General features: G+C 41.3%; 1 protein-coding gene across 2 annotated transcripts in view; it reads left to right on the plus strand.

Moving 5' to 3' along the window:
• BEND4 (BEN domain containing 4) overlaps positions 1-14,038 on the plus strand; it is a 209,763-nt gene that overhangs the window by 194,886 nt on the left and 839 nt on the right. The gene's annotated exons all lie outside the window — the stretch shown is intronic.

Consider the following 14,038-nt stretch of genomic DNA (forward strand, 5'->3'; position numbering starts at 1 on the left):
TCATTTTTACGGATCAATTTGTGAAGCACCTGGGGGTTTAAAGTGCTCACTATGCTTCTAGATAAGTTCCTTGGGGGGTCTAGTTTCCAAAATGGGGTCACTTGTGGGGGAGCTCCAATGTTTAGGCACACGGGGGCTCTCCAAACGCGACATGGTGTCCGCTAAAGATTGGAGCCAATTTTTCATTGAAAAAGTCAAATGGCGCTCCTTCCCTTCCGAGCCCTGCCGTGCGCCCAAACAGTGGTTTACCCCCACATATGAGGTATCAGCGTACTCAGGACAAATTGGACAACAACGTTCGTGGTCCAGTTTCTCCTTTTACCCTTGGGAAAAGAAAAAATCATTTTTGTGACTAAAAAGTTAAATGTTCATTTTTTCCTTCCATGTTGCTTCTGCTGCTGTGAAACACCCGAAGGGTTAATAAACTTCTTGAATGTGGTTTTGAGCACCTTGAGGGGTGCAGTTTTTAGAATGGTGTCACTTTTGGGTATTTTCAGCCATATAGAACCCTCAAACTGACTTCAAATGTGAGGTGGTCCCTAAAAAAAATGGTTTTGTAAATTTTGTTGTAAAAATGAGAAATCACTGGTCAAATTTTAACCCTTATAACTTCCTAGCAAAAAAAATAATTGTTTCCAAAATTGAGCTGATGTAAAGTAGACATGTGGGAAATGTTATTTATTAACTATTTTGTGTCACATAACTCTCTGGTTTAACAGAATAAAAATTCAAAATGTGAAAATTGCAAAATTTTCAAAATTTTTGCCAAATTTCCGTTTTTTTCACAAATAAACTCAGAAATTATCGACCTAAATTTACCACTAACATGAAGCCCAATATGTCACGAAAAAACAATCTCAGAATCGCTAGGATCCGTTGAAGCGTTCCTGAGTTATTACCTCATAAAGGGACACTGGTCAGAATTGCAAAAATCGGCAAGGTCATTAAGGCCAAAATAGGCTGGGTCATGAAGGGGTTAAATAAAAATGAACATTTAACTTTTTTACACCAAAAATTTACTTCAGCTCCAATTTGTTCTATTTTACAAAGGGTAACAGGAAAAAATGGACCCCAATAGTTGTTGTACAATTTGTCCTGAGTACGCCGATACCCCATATGTGGGGGTAAACCACTGTTTGGGCGCATGGCAGAGCTCGGAAGCGAAGGAGTGCCATTTGACTTTTCAATGCAAAATTGACTGGAATTGAGATGGGACGCCATGTTGCGTTTGGAGAGCCCCTGATGTGACTAAACATTGAAACCCCCCACAAGTGACACCATTTTAGAAAGTAGACCCCCTAAGAAACTTATCTAGATGTGTGGTGAGCACTTTGACTCATTAAGTGATTCACAGAAGTTTATAATGCAGAGCCGTAAAAATAAAAAATCATATTTTTTCACAAAAATGATCTTTTCGCCCCCAATATTTAATTTTCCCAAGGGTAAGAGAAGAAATTGGACCCCAAAAGTTGTTGTCCAATTTGTCCTGAGTACGCTCATACCTCATGTGTGGGGGTAAACCACTGTTTGGGCGCATTGCAGAGCTCGGAAGGGAAGAAGCGCCATTTGACTTTTCAATGCAAAATTGACATTGAGATGGGACGCCATGTTGCGTTTGGAGAGCCACTGATGTGCCTAAACATTGAAATCCCCCACAAGTGACGCCATTTTGGGAATTAGACCCCCTAAGGAACTCATCTAGATGTGTTGTGAGAGCTTTGAACCCCCAAGTGTTTCACTACAGTTTATAATGCAGAGCCGTGAAAATAAAAATTATTTTTTTCCCAACAAAAATTATTTTTTAGCCCCCAGTTTTGTATTTTCCCAAGGGTAACAGGAGAAATTAGACCCCAAAAGTTGTTGTCCAATTTGTCCTGAGTACGCTGATACCCCATATGTGGGGGAACCACCGTTTGGGCGCATGGGAGAGCTCGGAAGGGAAGGAGCGCCATTTGGAATGCAGACTTAGATGGAATGGTCTGCAGGCGTCACGTTGCATTTGCAGAGCCCCTAATGTACCTAAACCGTAGAAACCCCCCACAAGTAACCCCATATTGGAAACTAGACCCCCCAATGAACTTATCTAGATGTGTTGTGAGAGCTTTGAACCCCCAAGTGTTTCACTACAGTTTATAACGCAGAGCCGTGAAAATAAAAAAAAAAATTTTCCCCACAAAAATTATTTTTTAGCCCCCAGTTTTGTATTTTTCCAAGGGAAACAGTGTAAATTGAACCCTAAAAGTTGTTGTCCAATTTGTCCTGAGTACGCTGATACCCAATATGTGGGGGGGAACCACCGTTTGGGCGCATGGCAGAGCACGGAAGGGAAGGAGCGCCATTTGGAATGCAGACTTAGATGATTGGTCTGCAGGCGTCACGTTGAATTTGCAGAGCCCCTGATGTAACTAAACAGTAGAAACCCCTGATACGTGACCCCATATTGGAAACTAGACCCCCCAAGGAACTTATCTAGATGTGTTGTGAGAACTTTGAACCCCCAAGTGTTTCACTACAGTTTATAACGCAGAGCCGTGAAAATTAAAAAAAAATTTTTTTTTTACACAAAAATAATTTTTTAGTTCCCAGTTTTGTATTTTCCCAAGAGTAACAGGAGAAATTGGACCCCAAAAGTTGTTGTCCAATGTGTCCTGAGTACGCAGATTCCCCATATGTTGGGGTAAACCCCTGTTTGTGCGCACGGGAGAGCTCGGAAGGGATGAAGGATCACTGTTTTACTTTTTCAACGCAAAATTGGCTGGAATTGAGATCGGACGCAATGTCGCATTTGGAGAGCCCCTGATATGCCTAAACAGTGGAAACCCCCCAATTATAACTGAAACCCTAACCCTGACACACCCCTAATCCTAATCCCAACCCTATTCCCAACTGTAAATGTAATCCAAACCCTAACCCTAACTTTAGCCCCAACCCTAACCCTAGCTCTAACCCTAACCCTAACCCTAATGGGAAAATGGAAATAAATACATTTTTTTTTATTTTTTTATTTTTCGTAACTAAGGGGATGATGAAGGGGGGGTTTGATTTACTATTTATAGCAGGTTTTCTAGCAGATTTTTATGATTGGCAGCCGTCACACACTAAAAGATGCTTTTTATTGCAAAAAATGTTTTTTGCGTTACCACATTTTGAGTGCTATAATTTTTCCATATTTTGGTCCACAGAGTCATGTGAGGTCTTGTTTTTGCGGGACGAGTTGACATTTTTTGATCGCTTTTTATTCCGATTTTTGTGAGGCAGAATGACCAAAAACCAGCTATTCATGAATTTCTTTTGGGGGGGCGCTTATACCGTTCCGCGTTTGGTAAAATGGATAAAGCAGTTTTATTCTTCGGGTCAGTACGATTACAGCGATACCTCATTTATATCATTTTTTTATGTTTTGGCGCTTTTATACAATAAAAACTGTTTTATAGAAAAAATAATTATTTTTGCATCGCTTTATTCTCAGGACTATAACTTTTTTATTTTTTCGCTGATGATGCTGTATGGCGGCTCGTTTTTTGCGGGACAAGATGACGTTTTTAGCGGTACCATGGTTATTCATTTCCGTCTTTTTGATCACATGTTATTCCACTTTTTGTTCGGCGGTATGATAATAAAGTGTTGTTTTTTGCCTCTTTTTTTTTTTTTTTTTTTACGGTGTTCACTGAAGGGGTTAACTAGTGGGACAGTTTTATAGGTTGGGTCGTTACGGACGCGGCGATACTAAATGTGTACTTTTATTTTTTTTTTTATCTTTATTTAGCTAAAGGAATGTATTTATTGGAACAGTATTTTTTTATTATTATTATTTATGTAGGAATTTTTTTTAATTTTTTTTTACACATGTAATTTTTTTTTTTTTTTACATTTTTACTTTGCCCCAGGGGGGGACATCACAGTAAAGTGACAGATCGCCAATCTGACACTTTGCTGTGCACTGTGTCAGATCGGCGATCACACAGCACAGCAAGGAGGCTTCCCGGTACCTGCTCTGAGCAGGCGCTGTGAAGCCACCTCCCTGCAGGACTCGGATGCAGCCCCGCGGCCATTTTGGATCTGGGGACTGCAAGGAGGAGACGCTCGGTACAAGGTGAGCACATCGCCTTGTACCGATCGTCTCAGGGAAGCCCGCAGGGAGCCCCCTCCCTGTGCGATGCTTCCCTATACCGCCGGCACACTGCGATCATGTTTGATCGCAGTATGCCAGGGGTTAATGTGCCGGGTGCGATAGTCAGCTGACACCCGGCTGCGATCGGCCGTCCTCCCCCCCGTGAGCGCGGCCGATCGCGCTGGACGTACTATTCCGTCCTTGCGAAGTAGGGCCCACCCCACATGGACGGAATAGTACGTCCGATGACAGAAAGGGGTTAAAACCCAATATGTTCTGCAAATTCACTTGATTTTCTATTTGCACTGGTTCACTTTTAAAGAGTGCTTGTTTTCATCTAGGGAATTGCTGTTCCTTCCACTTTATTTTGATACCACTTGGCACTTTGTTGTGACAGTAAATACTGTCCTCACGTGTGATTCTTTTATTATATTTACTAGATGGCAGCCCGATTCTAAAGAATCGGGAGTCTAGAATCCATATATACTTTATTTATTCAAATGTAAGAATAATACAATTAATAAATAATAGTAAGAAAGAACAAAAAATGGCTGCACTCACCAGCTCTTGACAATTCTTGTTATTTAAGGTACAGTTACACAGGATCCATGAACATGCTTATGAGGGGAGTGATGAAAGACATCAGACAACAACTTTGCGTGTTGTGGCAAATGCCACAACAACGGTTCTTTGCTTAAGAACAATAATGTAAATAATAAATAATATGTATCAATAACTATGTATATTGGTATGTTCTTTCTTGGCACAAATTGCAGGAAGTAGTATTCTAGGCAATTATATATTAGATATATTTTTTGCGGTTTTTTTGCACATATTTTGCAATTTTTGCACAGTTATAATAGCATATGGGTCTATAGTCATTATCCTTTTTAGGGATTTTAAATGAATTGATTATGTATACTGATTGACTTCTTCCATATATTTATCTTGCATACATGCGTATTGTTTTTATTTCTTATTTATTGTGGAATGTTGTTGCCGCAATTAATTAATAAAATGTAGTAATATTTCACCTATTTTCTTGCCTGACTCCCTGTTAGTCCATTGTTTCTGCACCGTGGTGTCTTTTATACACATATAAATAAGTAAAGTCTGCACTCACATCTCCTAAATGGGACTACTTCTTCTTTACTCCAATATTTTTTTTTGTTCCAAAACCGCAAACAACTGTTTAACACTTTAATTCACACCCCAGGCCCAGAAGCTCTCTCCAAAGCTCTTCTCAGGTGAGAACTTTGCCTCATGTTTCAAACAAAAGATCAACAACATGACAGAAAGCTGACCAAGCAAGTCTACTCCCACATCAGATCACTATCCGACAATCCAAAACGACTCCTCGAAAATTTCACTCCACTTATTTCTTAGAACAAATGTCTTATCCATTAGGACATTTTTGCACAATCCCCCTCAGAGCCTGGATCCCCTTCCCTCCTGAAGCTCAAGATCACTTTCCACATTTGAACCTGTTACGGAAAAATAAGTTATCAGGCTCCTTGTTTATTCTCGCACTACAACCTGCACCAGTGACCCTATTCCCTCACATCTTCTTCAGTCCCTCTCCCCGTTTGTCTCTGCCCACCTAACTAAAATTTTTAACCTCTCTCTTTTGGTATGTTTCCCTCTTCATTGAAACACGCCATAATAACCCTTTTACTAAAACAATCTAATCTTCCCTTCATCTCTAAACTCCTGGCATGCTTGGTCAAATCTCGGTTAATCCTCTATCTCTCAGACCATTCTCTTCTTGACCAGTTACAATCTGGTTTTCATTCTTTACACTCTACTGAAACTGCTGTTACTAAAGTCTCTAACGATCTAATAGCAACTAAATCTAATGGCCACTGCTCCCTGCTGATTCTCCTGGATCTCTTTGCAGCATTTGACACTACGGATCAACAGCTCCTCCTCACTATGCTTTGCTCTATTGGCCTCAAAGAAACTGCTATCTCTTGGTTCTCCTCCTGCCTCTCTACTTCACTGTATCTTTTGCTGGCTTTTATTCCTCTAATCTTCCCCGTGCTATCAGGGTTCTTCAAGTCTCAGTCCTAGGCCCCCTTCTCTTCTCTATATACAGTGGGGCAAAAAAGTATTTAGTCAGTCAGCAATAGTGCAATTTCCACCACTTAAAAAGATGAGAGGCGTCTGTAATTTACATCATAGGTAGACCTCAACTATGGGAGACAAACTGAGACAAAAAAATCCAGAAAATCACATTGTCTGTTTTTTTTATCATTTTATTTGCATATTATGGTGGAAAATAAGTATTTGGTCAGAAACAAAATTTCATCTCAATACTTTGTAATATATCCTTTGTTGGCAATGACAGAGGTCAAACGTTTTCTGTAAGTCTTCACAAGGTTGCCACACACTGTTGTTGGTATGTTGGCCCATTCCTTCATGCAGATCTCCTCTAGAGCAGTGATGTTTTTGGCTTTTCGCTTGGCAACACGGACTTTCAACTCCCTCCAAAGGTTTTCTATAGGGTTGAGATCTGGAGACTGACTAGGCCACTCCAGGACCTTGAAATGCTTCTTACGAAGCCACTCATTCGTTGCCCTGGCGGTGTGCTTTGGATCATTGTCATGTTGAAAGACCCAGCCACGTTTCATCTTCAATGCCCTTGCTGATGGAAGGAGGTTTGCACTCAAAATCTCACGATACATGGCCCCATTCATTCTTTCATGTACCCGGATCAGTCGTCCTGGCCCCTTTGCAGAGAAACAGCCGCCTCAAAGCATGATGTTTCCACCACCATGCTTTACAGTAGGTATGGTGTTTGATGGATGCAACTCAGTATTCTTTTTCCTCCAAACACGACAAGTTGTGTTTCTACCAAACAGTTCCAGTTTGGTTTCATCAGACCATAGGACATTCTCCCAAAACTCCTCTGGATCATCCAAATGCTCTCTAGCAAACTTCAGACGGGCCCGGACATGTACTGGCTTAAGCAGTGGGACACGTCTGGCACTGCAGGATCTGAGTCCATGGTGGCGTAGTGTGTTACTTATGGTAGGGCTTGTTACATTGGTCCCAGCTCTCTGCAGTTCATTCACTAGGTCCCCCCGCGTGGTTCTGGGATTTTTGCTCACCGTTCTTGTGATCATTCTGACCCCACGGGGTGGGATTTTGCGTGGAGCCCCAGATCGAGGGGGATTATCAGTGGTCTTGAATGTCTTCCATTTTCTAATTATTGCTCCCACTGTTGATTTCTTCACTCCAAGCTGGTTGGCTATTGCAGATTCAGTCTTCCCAGCCTGGTGCAGGGCTACAATTTTGTTTCTGGTGTCCTTTGACAGCTCTTTGGTCTTCACCATAGTGGAGTTTGGAGTCAGACTGTTTGAGGGTGTGCACAGGTGTCTTTTTATACTGATAACAAGTTTAAACAGGTGCCATTACTACAGGTAATGAGTGGAGGAAAGAGGAGACTCTTAAAGAAGAAGTTACAGGTCTGTGCGAGCCAGAAATCTTGATTGTTTGTTTCTGACCAAATACTTATTTTCCACCATAATATGCAAATAAAATGATAAAAAAACAGACAATGTGATTTTCTGGATTTTTTTGTCTCAGTTTGTCTCCCATAGTTGAGGTCTACCTATGATGCAAATTACAGACGCCTCTCATCTTTTTAAGTGGTGGAATTTGCACTATTGCTGACTGACTAAATACTTTTTTGCCCCACTGTACACTGCCACTGTTGGACAAGCTATCAGCATATTTGCTTTCCAGTACCATTATATGCTGATGATACCCAATTATACACCTCTTCTTCTTACATCACCACCACAATACAAAATACCAGGGATTGTCTATCAGCTGTCTCTAACATCATGTCCTCCCTCTATCTGAAACTGAATCTCTCCAAAACTGAACTTCTTCTGTTTCCCCCTCTACTAATCTACCTGTCTTGGGGTCATATTTCACACAGATCTTTCCTTGTTTCTCTGTATGCAGTTGCTTACTTCCTCATGCTACCTGCATCTTAAAAAAATATGCAGAATCCAACCTTTTCTCATCTTTGAAACTGCAAAAACTGTTCTTTTTCATTCTCGTCTGGACTACTGCAACTCTCTACTGATGGATCTCACTCTAACCAAACTTTCTCCCCTTCAATCTGTCCTGAATGCGGCAGCCAAGGTTGAATTTCTGTCCAGCTGCCACAACAATGCCTCCACCTTGTGCCAGTCATTGCACTGGTTGCCATCCATACACTACATAATACAATTCAAACTTATCTTTCTCATCCACGAAACTCTAGACAGTTCTACACCACCCTACATCTCCTCCCTCATCTTTGTCTATCACCCTACCTGTTCTCTGCATTCTGCAACTGATCTAAGACTAACATCCTCCATAATCCAAACCTTGCATCTCCGTCTCCAAGACTTCTCTCGTGTTGCACCAGTTTTCTGCAATGCACTACCTCGGACAATCCGACTAATATCTAGCCACCAAATATTTAAGTGAGCTTTAAAAACACATCTCTTTATACAAGCCTATCACCTCACTAACCCAACTCTTCCATGTTCACTCTTTCTAAATTTTCCTCAGAATCTGGTCCTAACCATCTGTGTCCAAATCCTCCATGCACCCAATAGCACTTGGTAATTGTACTTGTACAGATACTGGCTCATGACTGGTTCATGTATCTTATTTGAAATGTCCCATTTATTATAATGGCTGTACCATACACGGCAAGCACTTTTTACTTTTTGTGCCCTACTATTTCCTTATAGATTGTGAGCTTGTGATCAGGGCCCTCTTTATTGTTTGGACATCTTTCCGTTTCATTTCAGTTCATTATAAAAGCTTCATTCTACAGTTCCCATTACGCTTTTACACAACAGCCCAGTCCTCTCCCCTGATAACCTGCTTCTCCACCATTTCAGATAAAACGCTCACCAAATCCCAAATCATCTCATCCCTAAAATTACTACAGTGTTCAGTCTAACCTTCCTTTAAGCAGGCAACCATCACACCTATACATAAAGGTGTTTTCTAAACTGTTGTCTTCATGAGCACACCGCTCCACAGCCTCCGGACTTCCTAGTTGATCCTCCATAACCAGCTATAGCCCCTTCTCACTACTCCACTTTGTTTCCAAACTTCTTGAACAGCAGGTCCACCTTAAACCACCTCTCATCTTGTCTCTGGCCAGCTACATTTTGGCTTCCGACCCTGCCACTCCACTGGACCACTGTAGCAGCTCCTAGAATCCCTCTTCCTTTGTGAAGTAGTATTTCACAAATTAGGAGATCATGTAATACTTACATGTTATTAAAACCCATAAAATTATGTCATCAAAAATAAAATAAATATCAAATGTTTTGGGGACTGGTAGGCTACTCTGAATTATTACCCTGTGAGCTATGCCCCCTTGGTTGTAAAGATCATAAAAATTAGCGCCAGATAAAAAGGCTCATATTTCTAGAACCGTATGGTGGTAATAACAAAAGAAAATGTCAAAATACTAAGAGGAGCAGCGGGAATAAAATAAGAGCAAAGACTGCTCACTTTTGATCTGGTGACATGTACTTTTTAGCTTTTCATGTTTGAACCTTTTCTACTGGAAGAAGGAAGACAACAGTTCCCCACGCTGCTTTGTAAAAGGCCTTCCCACACAAATCGACCAGTGATTGCCCCTGACCTGTAAGGGGTAGACAGCTGACGGTCCTAGCACGACTCGTAGACCAAGGCTTGTAGAGAAGAACAGGTCTGAAGAACAAGAACATACAGTAGTTTTGGTCGGTGTACTATGTTGTATCTTTTGGAGCCACCATGCACCTCTCTGAGAAAGATTGCTGCTTCTTGAAAGTTATTTTTAACCCGATTTCAGAATAATATAATTTTTGGGGGTTCTCTCCTGTTTATAAATATATATAAATTAATTCTTTATTGCATAGATACAACCGTTCTCTACATATTTTAAAACCCTTAGAAAATGTTAAAAGATCTTCAGAATCAGCAGGAAATTGGGAGCTTACTGCGTGTATTATGTAAATTTCTAAATAGCTGCTTTAATGCCACATTTTTCTGTCAGCGTTTAGGCAGCAAGACAATCAATATGGGATGTCAGCGTACAATGTATGGAGAGATTTCCTGTTCAATATGAACACGCTAACAGAGGATCACAAATTACTGATAAAGCATCTGAATATTAATTTCAATTAAATCAGACATTTCCGTGTACATGTGTCTTCTGATGTGTAATAGAGAAATGAAAGGGGTCATGAGTTTAGAGATCTACTGGTTACCAAAATTTGAGATCTTAAAGGAAATGCATCATGTGTTTGATTGTCATTTACAATAGGGATTAAATTATGTGTTTTTTATTTCGTACCTATTAGTTTTTTTATTTATGAAATCTTCTTTGGGATTCGCCAAGTCGGAGATGCTTTTTTTAAAAAAAATTCATAGACAATACAGTAAGGTCTGTGCACTTTATGACATCTAACGTGAATGACAGCCAAGTGACAGAGAAATCTCATGGATTTTTAAAGTCCCAAGGAAATGATGGTGTACAAGCCTACTCCCTATAGACCAGACAGGTAGATGCATAGAAAGAGCGATGTGTCTATAGCCTTAGGCGAGCCCTACATACACAATATCTGATGGACGAGAACTCATTCGGTTGTCAGCTAAGTCTACAGACTCTCCTACACACCTTAATGTTCAGTTCAACCAAATGTTTTCAATGAGAAGGACAGAGAAAGTAAGCCCCCGTCACACTAAGCGAGGTCGCTAGCGAGATCGCTGCTGAGTCACAAGTTTTGTGACGCAACAGCGACCTCAGTAGCGATCTCGCTATGTGTGACACGTACCAGCGACCCGGCCCCTGCTGTGAGATCGCTGGTCGTGTCGGAATGGCCTGGACCTTTTTTTGATCGTTGAGGTCCCGCTGACATCGCTGAATCGGTGTGTGTGACACGGATTCAGCGATGTCTTCACTGGTAACCAGGGTAAACATCGGGTTACTAAGCGCAGGGCCGCGCTTAGTAACCCGATCTTTACCCTGGTTACCATCGTAAATGTAAAAAAAACCAAACACTACATACTCACATTCCGGTGTCTGTCAGGTCCCTTGCCGTCTGCTTCCCGCACTGACTGACTGCCGGCCGTAAAGTGAAAGTACAGCACAGCGGTGACGTCACCGCTCTGCTGTTAGGGCCGGCGCTCAGTCAGTGCAGGAAGCGGACGCCGGGGGACGCGAAGGTGAGTATGTACTGCTTGTTTTTTTACATTTTACACTGGTAACCAGGGTAAACATCGGGTTACTAAACGCGGCCCTGCGCTTAGCAACCCGATGTTTACCCTGGTTACCCGGGGACCTCGGCATCGTTGGTCGCTGGAGAGCTGTCTGTGTGACAGCTCCCCAGCGACCACACAGCGACTAAACAGCGACGATGCAGCGATCAGCATCGTTGCCTGTATCGCTGCAGCGTCGCTAAGTGTGACGGGGCCTTAACTGTCAAGTAGCTCTGGCTGCGGCTTATTCCCTTACAAAAGGGACAGGCATTAAAAATAAAAACTGCCCTATCCTTAAATTAGACTGTCTGCTGATCCGGCCAGTATCTGCTGGATCAGCCGACTTTAGTCTGTTGTGTATGGGGGCCTTTACTGACCCATCTTATCTTGGCATCCATCTGTACAAAAGAGGTATCCTTATTTTGCTCTTCCTCTGATGATAATTACATGATTTTTCCATCTAGTGCAGGAATATACAGCAAAACAGAAAAGTGATCTCCACCGAACCAGAATTGTCCACCTATTGTCATTTCTCTTTTGGACATTGTGAACTCAACTGAAGGATTTCAAAATTTTATTTGTGCCAAGAGTCACATAAAAAAATAAAACTAACCATCAAAAATATTTTAAAATTATGAAACCTACCTATTGGAGGTAGCTATCCTAAAAGTCAGTATCTGACCCTTTAAGGAGCCTTACAAATGAATATCTAGTCTACATCAAAGAAAGGAAAAGACCCCATGAGCAGGCAGCTAATTTGGACTTCTTGCTTTTCTCTTTCGTAGAGAGTAGGGTAGTAGTTGGCTGGGACCCACCTCAGAGACTTCTCTCCCAGCCAACCACTACCCTGCGTTTTTGCTCCTAGGGGGAAAAAACCTTGAAACCACAGTCTGAAGATGGGTGTCTCTTATTTTGGCTTATTGTCTAGCTTAGCTTACAGTTAGGTCCATATATATTTGGACAGAGACAACATTTTTCTAATTTTGGTTATAGACATTACCACAATGAATTTTAAACAAAACAATTCAGATGCAGTTGAAGTTCAGACTTTCAGCTTTCATTTGAGGGTATCCACATTAAAATTGGATGAAGGGTTTAGGAGTGTCAGCTCCTTAACATGTGCCACCCTGTTTTTAAAGGGACCAAAAGTAATTGGACAGATTCAATAATTTTAAATAAAATGTTCATTTTTAGTACTTGGTTGAAAACCCTTTGTTGTCAATGACTGCCTGAAGTCTTGAACTCATGGACATCACCAGACGCTGTGTTTCCTCCTTTTTGATGCTCTGCCAGGACTTCACTGCAGTGGTTTTCAGTTGCTGTTTGTTTGTGGGCCTTTCTGTCTGAAGTTTAGTCTTTTACAAGTGAAATGCATGATCAATTGGGTTGAGATCAGGTGACTGACTTGGCCATTCAAGAATATTCCACTTCTTTGCTTTAATAAACTGCTGGGTTGCTTTGGCTTTATGTTTTGGGTTATTGTCCATCTGTAGTATGAAACGACGACCAATCAGTTGGGCTGCATTTGGCTGGATCTGAGCACACAGTATGTCTCTGAATACCTCAGAATTTATTTGGCTGCTTTTGTCCTGTGTCACATCATCAATAAACACTAGTGACCCGGTGCCACTGGCAGCCATGCATGCCCAAGCCATCACACTGTCTCCACCATGTTTTACAGATGATGTGGTTCGGATCATGAGCTGTACCACGTCTTTGCCATACTTTTCTCTTTCCATCATTCTGGTAGAGGTTGATCTTGGTTTCATCTGTCCAAAGAATGTTCTTCCAGAACTGTGCTGGCTTTTATAGATGTTTTTTAGCAAAGTCCAGTCTACCCTTTTTTTTGATGCTTATGAGTGGCTTGCACCGTGCAGTGAACCCTCTGTATTTACTTTCATGCAGTCTTCTCTTTATGGTAGATTTGGATATTGATACGCCGACCTCCTGGAGAGTGTTGTTCACTTGGTTGGCTGTTGTGAAGGGGTTTCTCTTCACCATGGAGATTATTCTGCGATCATCCACCACTGTTGTCTTCCGTGGGCACCCAGGTCTTTTTGCATTGAAGAGTTCACCAGTGCTTTCTTTCTTTCTTTCTCAGGATGTACCAAACTGTAGATTTTGCTACTCCTAATAATGTAGCAATTTCTTGGATTGTTTTTTTCTGTTTTCACAGCTTAAGGATGGCTTGTTTCACCTGCATGGAGAGCTCCTTTGACTGCATGTTTACTTCACAGCAAAACCTTCCAAATGCAAGCACCACACCTCAAATCAACTCCAGGCCTTTTATCTGCTTAATTGAGAATTACATAACGAAGGGATTGCCCACACCTGTCCATGAAATAGCCTTGGGGTCAATTGTCCAATTACTTTTGGTCCTTTTAAAAACAGGGTGGCTCATGTTAAGGAGCTGAAACTCCTAAACCCTTCATCCAATTTTAATGTGGACACCCTCAAATGAAAGCTGAAAGTCTGAACTTCAACTGCATCTGAATTGTTTTGTTTAAAATTCATTGTGGTAATGTCTATAACCAAAATTAGAAAAATGTTGTCTCTGTCCAAATATATATGGACCTAACTGTATATCCTTCCTCACAGTGGGTGCAACATTGACTTGGTAACTTTCTTTCTCCAGGACAATAGTACTTTCCAAGTCTAAGAAAA

The sequence above is a fragment of the Ranitomeya variabilis genome, chromosome 1 (genome assembly GCF_051348905.1).
Source record: "Ranitomeya variabilis isolate aRanVar5 chromosome 1, aRanVar5.hap1, whole genome shotgun sequence".
Classification (NCBI taxonomy): domain Eukaryota; kingdom Metazoa; phylum Chordata; class Amphibia; order Anura; family Dendrobatidae; genus Ranitomeya; species Ranitomeya variabilis.